Consider the following 15290-nt stretch of genomic DNA (forward strand, 5'->3'; position numbering starts at 1 on the left):
CAGGACGTGAACCAGGGTCGGCTACATGGGAGTCCAGTGACACAGCCATTACGCTAACTGCTGGTCCCATGCCACCTTTTGTTCCCCAAATAAAATAATTCTTTTTTTTTCCTTGGAGAGTTTTTGCTATAGGGCATGTGCATTCACCAGAAAGACAAACAGAGACAGAGAGATAGAAAGCGAGAAATCACCCCCCCCAGGGGGGATGGCCACGCTGCAATCACTTCTCCTCCATTCTCCTCTCGGGATCTTGGGCACGCACGCACATGTGCCTGGCATGAGTTTAAGCCACCGGGTCCGGGACTTGAACCATGGTTGGCTACATGGGAATTCCGCAACATAGCCATTACGCTAACTGCTGGTCCCCCCAAATAAACTAATTCTTAAAATAATAATAATAAAAAAAAAAGGAATGGAAGCTGAGAGAGTTTAGGAAACTTACCTGTGGTCACAAAGCTAGCACATTTAAAAGCCAGAATTTGATTCCCAAATGCATTTCTTTCTGCTATCTCATACTACTTCTCATTCCTAAATACTTTTTAATCTAGCTGGGAAACTAGATGCAAATATATGAGACTATTAGAGTCGTTTGGAGGCATGTAGCATGGTGGCTAAGGGGTTGGGTTCTATAGTCAGACAGAAAGCCAATTTTCTTAACTTTTCTGAGCCTGTTTTCTCTTTGGTAAAATACGGATATATGAGTACCAATCTTATACAGTTGTTGGGAAGATTTGAAAGAAATAATATATATAAAGTGCTTAGTACAATATCTCTTACATAATTGCTAATATATAATGACAATTAGTCTCTTACATTGTTGATGTGTTTTTTGCAAGCCTAATAAGAGAAATTCAAACAGTGTGTAAAAAATGGAGTTAAAGTACGAGCTTATTTTGGTACCAAAAAACCTGAAATTCATGCAGTTTTTTCATAGTATATATTTTCCATGAACATTTTTACTTACATTGTCAGAGGGAATGTGCACTTGCCAGAGAGAGACACAGAAAGAATAAGACAGAGAAAGTACCTCCTAATAGAGTGTGGTCACTCCACAGTTCCTTCTCCATTTTTCCATCCTATTGGGATCTTTAAAAATTTTTTTATACATTCAATCACTGTATATCATTACAGCTTATAAAATGAATTTTCCCAGCATGAATACATTGTATATTAGTCTAGTTAAAAATATTACCATACATGTTATTTTCAACTGATAATTTTCCATTTTTGTGTCCCTTAAATGTTTTGCTTCTTTCTTTTCCCCCTTGATTCCCTTACCCTCCCCCATTTCCTACCCGCCTCCCACACAGTCTCTAGTATCCACAATTGTTCTCCATGTTTTTATATCTTCCAATCTTTTCGTTTCTGCCACAGAGTGTGGACATTCAGTAAATATTAAGTGGGAACATATAATGTCTTTCTTTCTTAGTGAAGCAAACCTATTGGGATTTGGGGCATGCATGTACATTGTTTTCAAGCTGCCTGGGCCAATATTTAAACTAAGGTTGGCCACTGGAGTTGGAGCTCTGACTCTGAGTTTTTGGGTGTTCTCCGGTATACATATAAAGATTGGAAGGCTCAAAAGGAGGCAAAAGGAACTGGTTGCAGAGTGCCTTTGAGACGGAAGCTGGGAGCTGGGACAAGAGGAAGATGTACTTTCACTTCAATTATTTGTACATTCTGAGTACATCTAAATGTTGGACCCTATGATCATATTTATTCAAATAAACAATTATGTAATTTTTAGGAAACACTGTTATTATCATTGTAGGGAATTTGGATTAAAGAAGCTACTAGTATTGTAGATTGACTTGGAGGAGATGAATTGAGCAATGTCTTGAAGCAGGTTTAGAATCTGATGACGAAATAAAGAAGTAGGAGGCATTTTAAGTGAAAGATTCTTGCAAAGTAGAACCTAGCAGCAGGAGTGAGTAGCCAGTGAATGCAGTCCATCCACTGATAACTGTTTGGTATTGTGGATACAACTAATCCAGGCCATTGATTAGAGTGAGGGCTTTTTCAAATACCTGTAGTGGACAAGAAAGGGTGTAAGTGAGAAACTGGCCAAAACACTCCACCTCCAACACAAAAAATTGAGAGAGAACAGTTCTGGAAACCAGGTCACTGGTTGAGACCAAGTCTATGAGCTCTGCTGCCAGAATTATTCTGGTTCATCAATCCAAATTGAGCTGGAGGAACCTTTGACATCTCCTTCTCTCTGCTTGCAGGCTGGCTGCCTCCAATCCTGAGGTCATCACTCATCAAGAGGGGATAATCCCCAAGGACAGCAGGATCTGCTTCATCACTTGGGTTTAGGAGCAAGAAACCCATCAGGCAACTAAAGAGTAACAATGACCCACCATTAAACACACGGAGAGAAGAGCGTGATGAGGGGTTTGTACGAGAAGCAGCACGAGGAGCACTTGCTGACAACGCCTACAGAGACAGGCGATGGTGAGCCCTGCCCATTGAACTGCAGCAAAAACACCTCCCCCTCCCAGAGACACTTGGACGTGGGCACAGTATCAGTGCAGACCATAATCAACGCATGGACTTAACAGAGTGGAAAGCATTTGGACTGCGGAGTCAGGCAGGCCTGGGTTGAACTGTTATTCTGCTACTTCTTTGTAGCATGTTTTAGCCATGCTTAAAACTCTCTAATCCTCTGTTTTCTTGTTGGCTAAATGGAGCTAATATCTACACAGGGGCTTTGAAAAGGATCAAATGCAACAGTGCTCGAAAAGCACACACTAGGAGCTTTCCTTATGGAAAAAGAGCAACATGTGGGTCCAGTAAAGGGAAACAAGAAAAGCCATTCTCAAAATCATCCTTTGTCCTAGTCACTCAACCTCAGAATATACGCTCCCTTCTTTTAGTTCCAATAGCAGGGAGCAGGGAAATAGAGAGCGAGAGGCAGGAAGCCAGATTCTGGCTCGTACACCAGAAAATTCACTCTACATAATTTTCAGACAATGTTGTGCTCCTTCCTCAAACACTGGGGCCATAGGCATTATGCCAAAGAAGTCAGCAGCCTGGCAGATATTTTGAACTGATTCTGAGACCGAACGACAGGCCATTTGCACCATATGCCACTGACACGTTAATCTAGGCAAGGATGCTAGGCACCTGGGGAAATCCATGCTGAAATGCCAGTTAGGCAGGGCACACCAACTCCAGTGGCAGAAGTTCATCAAAGCAAACAGAGAGGGTGGCCAAGAAGATAGAAATGGAAAGGAGAAGTGAAGGGGAGGTGCAGTGTCCAAGGCCTGAAAGATTTTTCTGAGTTGTAGACCCTTCCTTATGCTTCTAGGAGAGGTGCAGATTGAAAAGACATCAAAACTGAGTATTGGGAACCAGCAGTTAGCGTAATGGCTATGTCGCTGGACTCCCACGTAGTCGACCACGGTTCGTGTCCCGGACCTGGTGGCTTAAAACTCACGCCGGGCACGTGTGCGTGCGTGCCCAAGATCCCGAGAGGAGAATGGAGGAGAAGGGATTGCGACGTGACCATCCCCCCTGGGGGGTGATTTCTCGCTTTCTGTCTCTATGTCTCTCTCTGTCTGTCTGGCGAGCGCACACACCCTACAGTGAAAATCTCTCAAAAAAAAAAAAGTTAAAAAAAAAACCCTGAGTATTAATAGGTTGGACGAATGAATATCTGCTATTATTGCACCTATTATTCTACGTGGTCATCAACCCTGTGACCTTTCTATCCACTGGCAAGTACCTGGTGATGCTCTAATCCACCAGAATGACCTCCTTTGTCTTTACAGATTCATTGTAAAAAGCCCAAGCAAGTGGCTGCCGGGTGACTCTAGTAGATGCCCCAGTGTCAGATGTTCCAGGATCCAATTTGGTGGGAGGACTCTGGGCCTTTGGTCTCCCTCTCTCCTTTGTCCAGCCTGCTTCTTGGTTACTATGAGCAGTAATGAGCTTCTCCACCCCAGCATGAAGACAGGCTCACAGCCAGCACATGAAAAGGGCTGAACTCGTGTGGGGCAAACTACTCTAGTTCATGGGCAGATCACACATCTGTTTTTTTCCTGCTTCTGTGATGCAACCACACTAATGATGTTTTAAAGTAGAAATAAGGCAGTACTATGGCTTTTGGGGATAAAAGTCACACAGAGGAGGAAGTGCAGCAGATATCATCAAAAGAACTCAGACTGAAATGCCCACCCACTCTTGTCATTGGACCAGTGATTTTTCAGGAGCAAAAGGAGCATTCTAACTCAGGGCATCTTTCCTCCATTCTCCTCTCGGGATCTTGGGCACGCACATGCGCCCGGCGTGAGTTTTAAGCCACCGGGTCCGGGACACGAACCGCGGTTGACTACGTGGGAGTCCAGCGACATAGCCATTACGCTAACTGCTGGTTCCCTATTTTATTATTTTTTGAGAGATTTTTGCTACAGGATATGTGTGCTCACCAGGGAGACAGACAGCCGGAAAACAAGAAATCACCCCCCACGGGAAGGATGGCCATGCTGCAGTTTCCTCTCCTCCATTCTCCTCTTGGGATTTTGGGCATGCACACATGCCTGGTGTGAGTTTCAAGCCTCCAGATCCAGGACTTGAATCATGGTTGCCCACGTGGGAGTCCAGCAATGTAACCATTACACCATCTGCTGGTCCCAAGGGTATCTTAATAAACAAATATTCAATTATTTTCTTCCATACAAATGAAGCTTTAAAATGTCAGCTCTTGGGGCAGCAGGTGGCAGAGTGGATAAGGAACTGGATTCCCACTTGGCCAAGCGCTGTTGGACTCCTGGATCTAGCGGCTTGAAACTCACACTGGGCTCATGTGCGTGCGTACCCAAAATTCCTAGAGGAGATTGGAGGAGAAGGGATTGTGGTGTGGCCATCCTCCCTGGGGGGGTGATTTCTCACTTTCCCTCTCACTATCTCTCTCTGTCTCTCTCTGGCAAGCGCACATGCTCATAAGATTAGGCCACCAAGTAACATGGGTTTCCCAAAGTTTGCTTATGGCAAGTAGTTCAGAACTTGTTGAGTGTGGGCTCTGGATTTAGCTCTTGGTTCATATCTAAAGCTCTGTCCCTTACCCTGTGGTGACATTGGCAGTTAATTCAACATCTCTGCCCCCAGACTTGTTTCTTCATCTTCATAAAAAGAGAAGACCATGTATAGCAAGGGGGATACCTATGTTAAAATTAGGCCTAAACCACATATTGCTTATGTTTCTCAATGGAACAAGAAATATTTCTATGAAGTTTCAGCAAAGAGTAAATAGGCTTTTAAATCAGAAAAAAAATGTAGGCATTTCCAGAGCATTCATCACTGGACCCACTGGGCTGTGTTTTGCATCATGAAAGATTTCTAAGAAGTAAAAGAGTTGGCTTTTTGTTTAAGAATAGCTTAAAGGCCCCCCGAAAGAACAGTAATATGACCTTTGACCCAACACTTGATGTTTAACAAACCTGTGCTTTTGCTCTATGAAGCCAAAAAAAAAAAAAAAAAACCCAAACAAAAACTTAAATGAGATCAGAACACTCTGTTGTAGTAGTCTCTTAACTGCTCTCCCTGTACCCATCCTTGACCCCCTATAGCCAATTCACAGAGCAGCAGGGAGCCCTGTATAACTTAAAATATAGTGTATCTTCTCAAAATCCTCTGATGGCTCCCTTTCTTATACAGAATAAGATCAAAAGTCCTCACTCTACCCACAAAGTGCTTCCTGATTTGGGCTAAAGCCCTTCCTTATCACTTGCCTATCACTCTCTCCTTTGCTCACCTTCTTCTGGCCACACTGGCCTCACACATGCCAAGCTTTGGCCTTCTGGACTTGCTCCTTTATCTCTGGAATGTTCTTATCACATGTACCCATATGGCTCGCTCCTTTACTTCATGTAGGTTTCTGCTCAAATGTCACATAATCAGAGAAAGCTTCCTTGACAACTCTTTTAAAATAGTGGGACCAGCAGGTGCTGTAGTGGTTAAGGCACTGAACTCCCACATAGCTGAATGGAGTTCAAGTCCTGGACCTGACAGTTTGAAAATCATGCTGGCCAAATGTACATGTGTGCTCAAAACCCTGAGAGGAGACTGGATGAAAAGGGATTGTGATGTGGCCATCTCCTCTGGCGAATGACTTCTCACTTTCCCTCTCTATGTCTCTTTTAGATAAGGGCATGTGCTCTATGGCAAAAAACCTGGAAAAAAAAAAAGTTGCTCAACCCTGCTGTCCTATATCTCCTTAGACTGTTTATTCTCCTTCACAGTCTTTAAGACTTAGTTTTAGAATGAGTCCCAGTCCTCACTGCTATAACTGGCCCCTGTGTCATAGTATTTGTCATCTTCATCTTCCACCACTCATTCTAGATCCAGTACTTTAGCTGGGTTAGGTTACTTCCCAACAACACAGGGGTCATCTGGGAGTGATTCAGACTTGCACTCAAGGGTTCAGGGTTGTTTCATCACTTTGAGCTGAGGTTGCTGTAGACACTCATTTACAATTATCACTGGGCATGGAGTAACTACCAAGAGATACCCTGGTGAGTCCCCGGGTCCTAGCAATACACTACCCTACTTCCTCCACTGTATTTTGGCAACTCTAGTTATTCACAGTAATCAGAGTCAATTGCTTTAATAAATATTTCCCAAACAAATCATTGAAGATAATGGGAAAAGGGACAAACCTGTTTTCATCTGCTGATTCTTGGACCTGTATATTTTAGCTATTAGAGAATCAGCACTGTTGATTCTGTGCATATACTGCATGTTGGATGATACAGTGCAACCCATGGGGTATTAGGCCCAAGCTAACCCTTAACTAGGCCACTTCATTATTCTACTAGGCTAGCTGCCCATGGGTGGTGAAGTACATTGTAACACCAGTTGACCACATAGGCATATAACCGTTGTTATTCCCCGCCACCACAGTCAAATGAGTCCCTTCATCTGATGCAAAGTTGTGTGGGATCTCGTGTCATTGAAAAAGGCATTCTGTAAGTCCTCAGTGGTGCGCCAAGTTCAGAGAAGCCAACAGCGCCAAGGTCAGAGAAGGCAAAGCCATTTTCCAAGTGTCATTCCATTCATAGCATTGGGTTCGATGTAATCAACTTTCCACCAAGTGCCTGGCTAGTACTCTTGAGCCTGATTCATGCCGGTCTGTGCTGCTGGTGGGAAGATGTTCTATAATGGCAGCACTGTATCAGCCTTGGTGAAAGGGAATTAATACTGTTGTGACCATGTCTCTGTCCCTGTCATCATGACCATGCCATTTATGAGCCAAGCTCTGGCTCACTGACATCCAAAAGACGAGTAAACATGTCTACTTTGCTGTGGGGGTTCTGTTGATTCGCAATGGTGGATGTTTATGGCCATTAACATGAGACTGTAAAGTCCTCACCTTTTGTGCCTGCACTCTCAGTCCATCCATATGCCTCATTTCCAAACTTCTTTATAGAGAAAGTCTATAAAAATGGACATTATCAAACTGGGCATCATGGTGGGCATTGAGAGTGTGTCTCAGAGTTTTCCCCAAGTGACAGAAGAAGGCAGCTCTATCCACCAATCTCTATCATAATTAATCAAAGGTTGCCTCAAAGGGTGTTGATTTTCTGAAATGCCTAGGTTTGCATCTGTGGGAGTGCCGGCTAGATTAATGCAGACATCTCTTCAGGTTATCAGAGCGGCTCAGGCTCAAGAGCATAATAGATTCATGGTCCTGCTGAGGCAAGATCTTGGTCTGGTGATGCCTGTGCACAGGCATTTGCTGCAACAGAAGTTAGAATAAAAGGTAGGCTGAGAGGATGTGAGGTAGAGCCTAACAGGTGGGTAACATAGCTTTAAAGCACAAAGACAGGGCATGATTGTAAGAAAGTGTTAAATTACGTATTTCAGATCACTAGATAACAGGATATTTAAAAGCCTGTGCTCCTTGTAAGGTGCTGCCAACAAAGGCACAAGTCGAGAGCAAAGGAAGAGATTGCGCTGGAGTCGGCAGGAAAGGAGCGCCTTGGGACGTGGCTGATGGAAAGGTGAGGATGCCGGGTGAGTCTGTCCATGTTAAGGAAGCTGAACTGAGAATGCCTTTGAGAAGAGTTGGAGTCAAGGACAGAAAAGAGATCACCCGGATGGCTAAGAGCACAGGGATTCTCTTGGTTTAGATAGAGTTTCCATCCTGCTGCCTCCTACAAGATAGGACGTGTCATCTCTGTTACAAAGCAGTGTCACACATGGTTAAATAAACATGCTTTGGGGACCAGCAGATGGCATAATGGTTACATTGGTGGACTCCCACATAGTCAACCGTGATTTGAGTCCCAGATTCAGTGGCTTAAATTCATGTTGGGTGCATGCGTATTCGTGTCCAAAATCCCGAGAGGAGAATGGAGGAGAGAAGGGATTGTGGCATGGCCATCCCCCCTGGAGGGTGATTTCTCACTTTCTGTCTCTCTGTCTCTTTCTGTCTCTCTGGTGAGTACACATGCCCTGTAGCAAAAATCTCTCTTAATAAATAAATTAAAATAATAAACATTCTTTGGAGTGAGACAAGTCTGCTTTGAATCCTGGCTCTACTGCTTGGGCAATTTCCTTCACCTCCTCACTCTAGAGGTTTTTATCTACAAATGAGGGTAGCGACAGTACCTACTTCACAGATTTATTATATAATAATGATTCATTTATTTATGTAAAACACTTCAAATGGTGTCTAGCACATAATAAGCCGTAATAAACATTCTCTATTATTCTTAGGGAAAGTACAAACAATGGTTTTAAAAGCTACAGGAAATTTATCTAGAAAATATGACATGGATAGGAAACATTGGGCAGTTAAGAGAAAACAGATAAACCATATTTTCCCATAACATAAAGTAAGTAACTTTCAGAAAAGTTCTGCAAATAATATTCAGTCATGCCTTCTGCAACACGTGCTCTAAGATGTCTGATGCACCTTAGAGATACTCAGCAGAAATTCTTTTTAACTTTAGAACAGAAAGAAAATGAACCAAACAATAATGGCCATGTTGACATTATCAGGAAAAGCAATGGCTGAAAACCTGTTGGTAGGCTCATTCCCTTTTGGAATCTATAGCACATATGGGTAGCCTGGGCCTTTTCTCATGTCTCCAGTGTATGGCCGGATTAGCCGGGCAAATGCAATCTGCCTCCACATCGGAGAGAGAATATTTCCATGCAGAAAGGGCTGCAGCTGTCACTGACGACCCCCAGGCATCCTGGGAATACAATGGTTTGCTGCAACCAAGTTTTCTGGAGGACAAAAATACTTCTTTTCCTACCTGAGCTGCCTACCAGGCTTCCTTGTGCCGATTCTCTGCATGAACGGAACAATTCTGTTGAAGATCTCTGGCACTAAATAGGGTTGAGAGAATATCAAAGCATTTGGGCGTTGGTTTGACAAGTTATCTCAAATATCATGAAGAGTTTCCTTTTTGGTCTTCTGCCTTCAAGGTGCACTCTCTCCGATGCTAAAGTTCTTTGTGAATCTGCCTTGGCAATTAGTAGGAAGACATAAATGACCTTTGGCAATCATTAGCTCCTTAATCATCATCTGCCTTTCCTTCATGCTCCAACAGATCCTGACCCACTTCATTTTTGTGTTATAAAAATCTTACATTATTTTCAAAGTTCAAAGGGCCTTCTTTACATTTTTTTTCTTTTATTATGAAAGTACTACTTGCTTATTAGGAAAAAAAATCAGAGTTTAGAATGATACAAAGTGAAAAGTAAAAGTTTCTCTCTCCACTCTACCAGGAACTGTCCCCATCTCACCCCTTAAAAGTTCACCACTGACAACAGCAAATTATAAGTATTTCTAGACATTTCCCCTTTTCAGAGGATTGTAGTTCTGGCACATAATTCACAAATACGTGCTCCTGTGCAACTTACTTTTTTATTGAGCAATATCAAGAGTATATTTTCATGTGTCCATATAGATTTACCTCATTCTTTTCATTTTTAAAGGTTTTCCAGAGGGCATGTGTAAGAGAGAAAGAGATATAAAGGGACAGAGAGGTAGTGAGAGAAAGCGAAAAGCACCGCCCAATGGGGCATTGCCACGCTGCAGTCTCTTCTCCATTCCTCCATGTTGGAATGGATTGGGGAAGACACACACACACACGCGTGCGCACATGCGCACACACACACACACACACACACACGTTACGTTTTTCAAGCACAAAAGCCAGATTCACAATGCAGTCAGCCATTTGGGATCTATCTAGCTCCCCTAACCATTAAGCCACAGGTCTGGCCCGACTGCTTCTTTCTAATGAGCGCTTAGTATTCTATTGTGTGATTTTACGAGAATTGATCTAACCAATGCCCTATTAAGGGGATGAAGATATTTCTGATTTTTCCTATTACCAACCCTGCTGGTATGAATGCCCTGGTATATATCTGGTATATATATCATTACATACAAGTGGAAGTATACCCCTAAGGCAAATTCCCTGAAGACAATTTTGCTAAATCTGATGGTGTGTATACACTTAACATTCTGACAGATGTTGTTAAAACTTAAATCAATTTACATTCCCCTTGGCAGTATATGAGCATTCCTATTATCCTCTGACCCCTCTCAAGGGTCTTGAGTTTCCTGAAGAAGTGGCCCAGGCTTTGCAATTGAGCAGACCTGCTTTCAAAGCTTGGCTTTACCATCCACTAGCCATGGGGCCTTTTGTTATGTTGGTTGGCTCCTGAGGCCTTCGTCTTCTCACCTGTAAAATGATAATAAATTTTTTTCTGGGTGGGTTTGCCATAATGGTTAAGTGAAATAACAGAGGTAAAGATCATAGTACCAGAACCAGCAGATGGTGTAATGGTTACATTGCTGAACTCCTACATGGCTGACTGTGGTTCAAGTCCCGGACCCAGTGGCTTGGAATTCACGCAGGGCACATGTGAGTGTGTGCTCAAGATCCAGAGAGGAGAATGGAGGAGAAAGGATTGCAGCATGACCATCCTTCCTGGGAGGTGATTTTTCTTTCTTGCTCTCTCGAATCTCTTTTAAAAAATTAAAATGAACCTAGTACCGGGTCTGCCAGATTGTAGGTAGCTGCTCGGTGAGCCATTTCTGGGTAACTGCAGTTCCCTAACCTGCCATTCTTGGTTATACCTGCTTCTCACTGCTTGTCTCCTCTTCCTGGAATGCCCCTTTCTTAGTCTTATGGCAAACATTCTCACAGTGAAGTAAAAGTGACACATCGCGTGGGGTTTAAGAAGCTCTTCTTTTTCCTGTCATTTATTTTTCCATGCATGTCATCAGGTGATGGCCCTTCTCTGGGACATTGTTTCTAAGAATTTGGGTATAATTTGTTGGGTTCCAGATCTGATAGTTAACTATCAGATTCCTTTTGAATCATTTTGTGCAAATTTGCCAACCCTAAGAGGTTTTAGAGAACTGAGTAAAACAGGGACTTTTGTACTGATGTTTCTTCTTCAGAAAAACGTTCCTGAAAATTTTTACATAGAGGGGCATGTGGCATGGTGGTTAAAGGGCGCTGAACTCCCACATGGGTGCTCACAGTTTGAGTCTCGGACCTGGAGGCTTGCTCTCTCACTTTCCTTCTCTCTCTCTCTCTGCCTCTTTCCAGTGAATGCATGTACACTATAGCAAACAAAATAATAACATTAAATAAATAATAATTTTTAAAAAAGACCTTTACATAGAGGATTATGTATAACCCCTACCACGCCCACCACTTGCCCCAATATCTCTGGGCATGCACATACACCAAAACAAAACAAAAAAAGACACACACACACACACACACACACACACAAACAAAAAACAGAAAACTGAGAAATAACTGACAGCTTCTATTCATGTTCAACCTACTTAAGCACAAATAGCAGCAATTCAATTATTTGGTGATGCTCATAGCTGCATTACAGTATGTACATTGCCTGTATAAATCCAGTTTATTTATCTGTTTTCTTTTTCTTTAAAAACTTTTGCTGTAGTGGTGCATGCACTCACCAGAGAGAGAAGGAGAAAGTGAGAAGTCAACCCCAGGTGGGATGGCCGTGCTGCCAGTCCCTTCTCCTCCATTCTCCTCTCCAGATTTTGAACATACACATGCACCCAACATGCTTTTCAAGATACCAGATCCGGGACTTGAACCATGCCATCTGCCATGTGGGATCCAGCTGCTTTAACATCACACCACTGGCTGGGGCCCTCTTTGTTTTCTAAGAGTAACTGGCCTGAACCATTGAAGACTCGGGGATTCTAACTTATCTGATTTGCTTCCCAGCAGCTCAGCATCACTTTGATCATTTGATTTTATGAGTAAGATCTGGAAGAATGAAAAGTAAGACCACTGTAACCAGGTCCACTAACTTAAAAGAAAGAATTGGGCTGGCAGGTGGCATGGTGGTTAAGTTTCTGGATTCCCACATGACCAACAATGGTTTGAGTCCCAGGCCTAGTGGCTTGCTTCTCACTTTCCTTCTCTCTGTCTCTCTCTTCTCTCTCTGGTCAAATTTTAATTAATTAAACAATTCTTTTTTTTTTTTTCTTTTTTAAAGAAAGGAATGTACCCAGTGAACGAGGTAAGGAAAACAGATACATTCTAAACACTTGTCCACACAGTGTTCATTCTTTAGGGAGGGTGATCTTCCTCAGTTACTGGAAAGAAATTCTGCTCACAAAGCTCAGATGCTTTATGTTGTGAGGGATGAGATATGACGTTTTCTGCAGCAAGGCCACCTTAAAACTCCCAGTTAAGAAGATCTGTGTGAGCTCTGACTGCAAGGAGATTTTAGTTTTAGCATGAAAAGCCAATATCAGATCATTTGAATTTATTTTCCACTTCAGTTTGCCCATCTGCTCTAGGAAATCTGATTTAAATACATTTTATCAGAAGCTTTCCACAGGCACCAAGTTACCTAGCAACTCCAAGTTTCCTTTAGTGAGTTGTTTCCAACATAAAGAGCATTCACAAGTTAGAGAGGATGTGTTTTTAGTCTTCAAAGTTTATGAAGCAAGAATTAAATATTGAAACTGCCATTCTCACTCTGCATTAACGTAGAACCTATTTGAATTACTTAGAGTCTTGGGGGCTATGTTTCTAAAGAGAAGTTTTTAATTAACCTATGTGACCATAAATGTAAATGGAATAATTCTGTTTAATTTGCAATAACCAATCCAAGTGCATCATTGCTCAGCTCTAATTTAGGGTCTTTAACCACATCTAAATTGGTGCTTTTGCATTTTGTGCCTGCTCTAGTAAGTCCAAAATAGTTAGTATTTCCATCTTGGCAAGTATATCCCTTGGCTCCACTTTGAAGATACAAATTTAGACCTGTAGGTCAAGGTGTTGGGTTGAGGGGCCAGCAGGTGGTGGAGTGGTTGTCATCCCCTCATGTATATAAATCCACATAAACTCACAAAGAGCTCTAGGCAGCCCCTTGAGTTGTGCAGCTTCAGTCCTTTCTAACTGCTGGGTTTTCCTTTATGTTTCTTTTTCTTTCTTCTTTCTTTATTTTTTAAACAATTACATTTTATTTACTTTTATTTATTATTATTTTTTAATTTGACCAAAGAGACAGAGAAGGAGGGAAAGTGAGAAAGCAAGTCACAAAGTCCAGCAGGTGGTGTGGTGGTTAAGGTGCAGAACACTCCCATATAGCCAACCATGGTTTGAGTACTGGACCTGTCTCTCTCCAGTCAAATTAAAATAAGTGAATGAACAAAAAAATTAAACAAATAATTCAAAAAATAAAAAGAAAGAGAGTCCAACACCTTAACTACCATGCCACCTGCAAGCCTCTTCTTTACATTTCTGATCCATAAATATTTTTCTTTTTGGTGGGGAGGGACAGGGATTAGGGAAGCAGATCCGCACTGCGGAGGGGAGGTGGTTGAGCCAGTGAATGTCTGACTAGGAGACAGAGGTGAGGAGCTCTGAGAAATTGTTTCTGGTCCGTGCAAGTCTTTAAGTCTGTTGGCACAGCAAATTTCAAGGCAAAGAAAGAAAGGCTGCCTCTGATCTCTACAGGAAGAAGAAATAGGAAGAAGAATCCAACATGGAAAATATCTCCCAGGAAAACAAAGTTGGGGAGCAGGCCCTAGTGCAGAATGAACATGAAGCTCGCCCTTTACGTGACAGTGAAGGCCAGGAGCCTGTTGGAAATAATAGAGGGGGTTGAGCTCCACCTGTGCAGGATTTTGGAGGAGATGTGCCCAATCGGCTTGTCAACAACAGTGATATGATAGATGGAGATGCAGATGCTAGGAACAGTTCATGGAGGAGATGAGAGAGCCCAGGAGGGAAATTAGGGAGCTTCAGTTGATGTAGAGTTTGCACATTCTTGTAGGGGATCTCCCTCATCATATTCATCATGATGAGTTTTGCCTTTATGCCCTGAATCTTGAGGTTAATTATTATAAACCCCTGCTTTCCAAACTTGTATTCGCACAAACTTAGTGTAAATATTTTGGAGTTCTGCCGTTTTCTAACGGCAGATTTTGTCTTGACCTAGTCTGTAAGCTTTTGTGTCAGTGGGGGAGTTGTGTCAACTTGCATGGAAAGATGTTTATTACATACCATAAAGTTAATAAAGCAATTTCAAAAGGAAAAAAGATCTTCCTTTTTGTTTTCGATTGTGACTATGTACTTTATGTGCACATCTATCTTTAATATTTTTTCTATCATTCTGTGTGTTTGGAGAATAGTGATATTTCTGCACATGCTCAACTCATCTTCTTTTTTTTTGAGAGAGAGATTTTTACAATAGAGTGCTTGTGCTTACCAGGGAGAGACAGAGCAAAAGTGGGAAATCACTCTCCAGGGGGAATGGTCACACCACAATCCCTTCTCTTCCATTCTCCTCTTGGGACTTTGGACATGCACACATAAGCACCCAGCATGATTTTGAAGCCACTGGTCTGGGACTCGAACCATGGTTGGCTATATGAGTTCAGTGCCTTATATACCATGCCATCTGCCGGCCTCTATAATTTGATTTTTTTTTTTTTGAGAGGTTTTTTTGTCATAGGGCGCGTGCGCTCGCCAGTCAGACAGAGAGAGACATAGAGACAGAAAGTGAGAAATCACCCCCCAGGGGGGATGGTCACGCCGCAATCCCTTCTTCTTCATTCTCCTCTTGGGATCTTGGGCACGCATGGTGTGAGTTTTAAACCACCAAGACGCGAACCGCAGTTGACTATGTGGGAGACCAGCGACACAGCCATTACGCTAAGTGCTGGTTTCCCCTATAATTTGATTTTTTAATAGATGTGTGTGTCTTCTTGCTCTCAAGTTCTTTCCAGAATTTCTGGAGAACAAGACACAAAT

The 15290-nt window shown here is 42.5% G+C and overlaps 1 pseudogene; it reads left to right on the forward strand.

Moving 5' to 3' along the window:
* LOC114007208 (protein BEX5-like) overlaps nt 1–14559 on the forward strand; it is a 49277-nt pseudogene extending 34718 nt beyond the window's left edge.
* The last annotated feature ends 731 nt before the right edge of the window (nt 14560–15290 follow it).

This window comes from Tupaia chinensis, unplaced genomic scaffold (assembly GCF_000334495.1).
Source record: "Tupaia chinensis unplaced genomic scaffold, TupChi_1.0 Scaffold000023_1, whole genome shotgun sequence".
Lineage (NCBI taxonomy): Eukaryota > Metazoa > Chordata > Mammalia > Scandentia > Tupaiidae > Tupaia > Tupaia belangeri.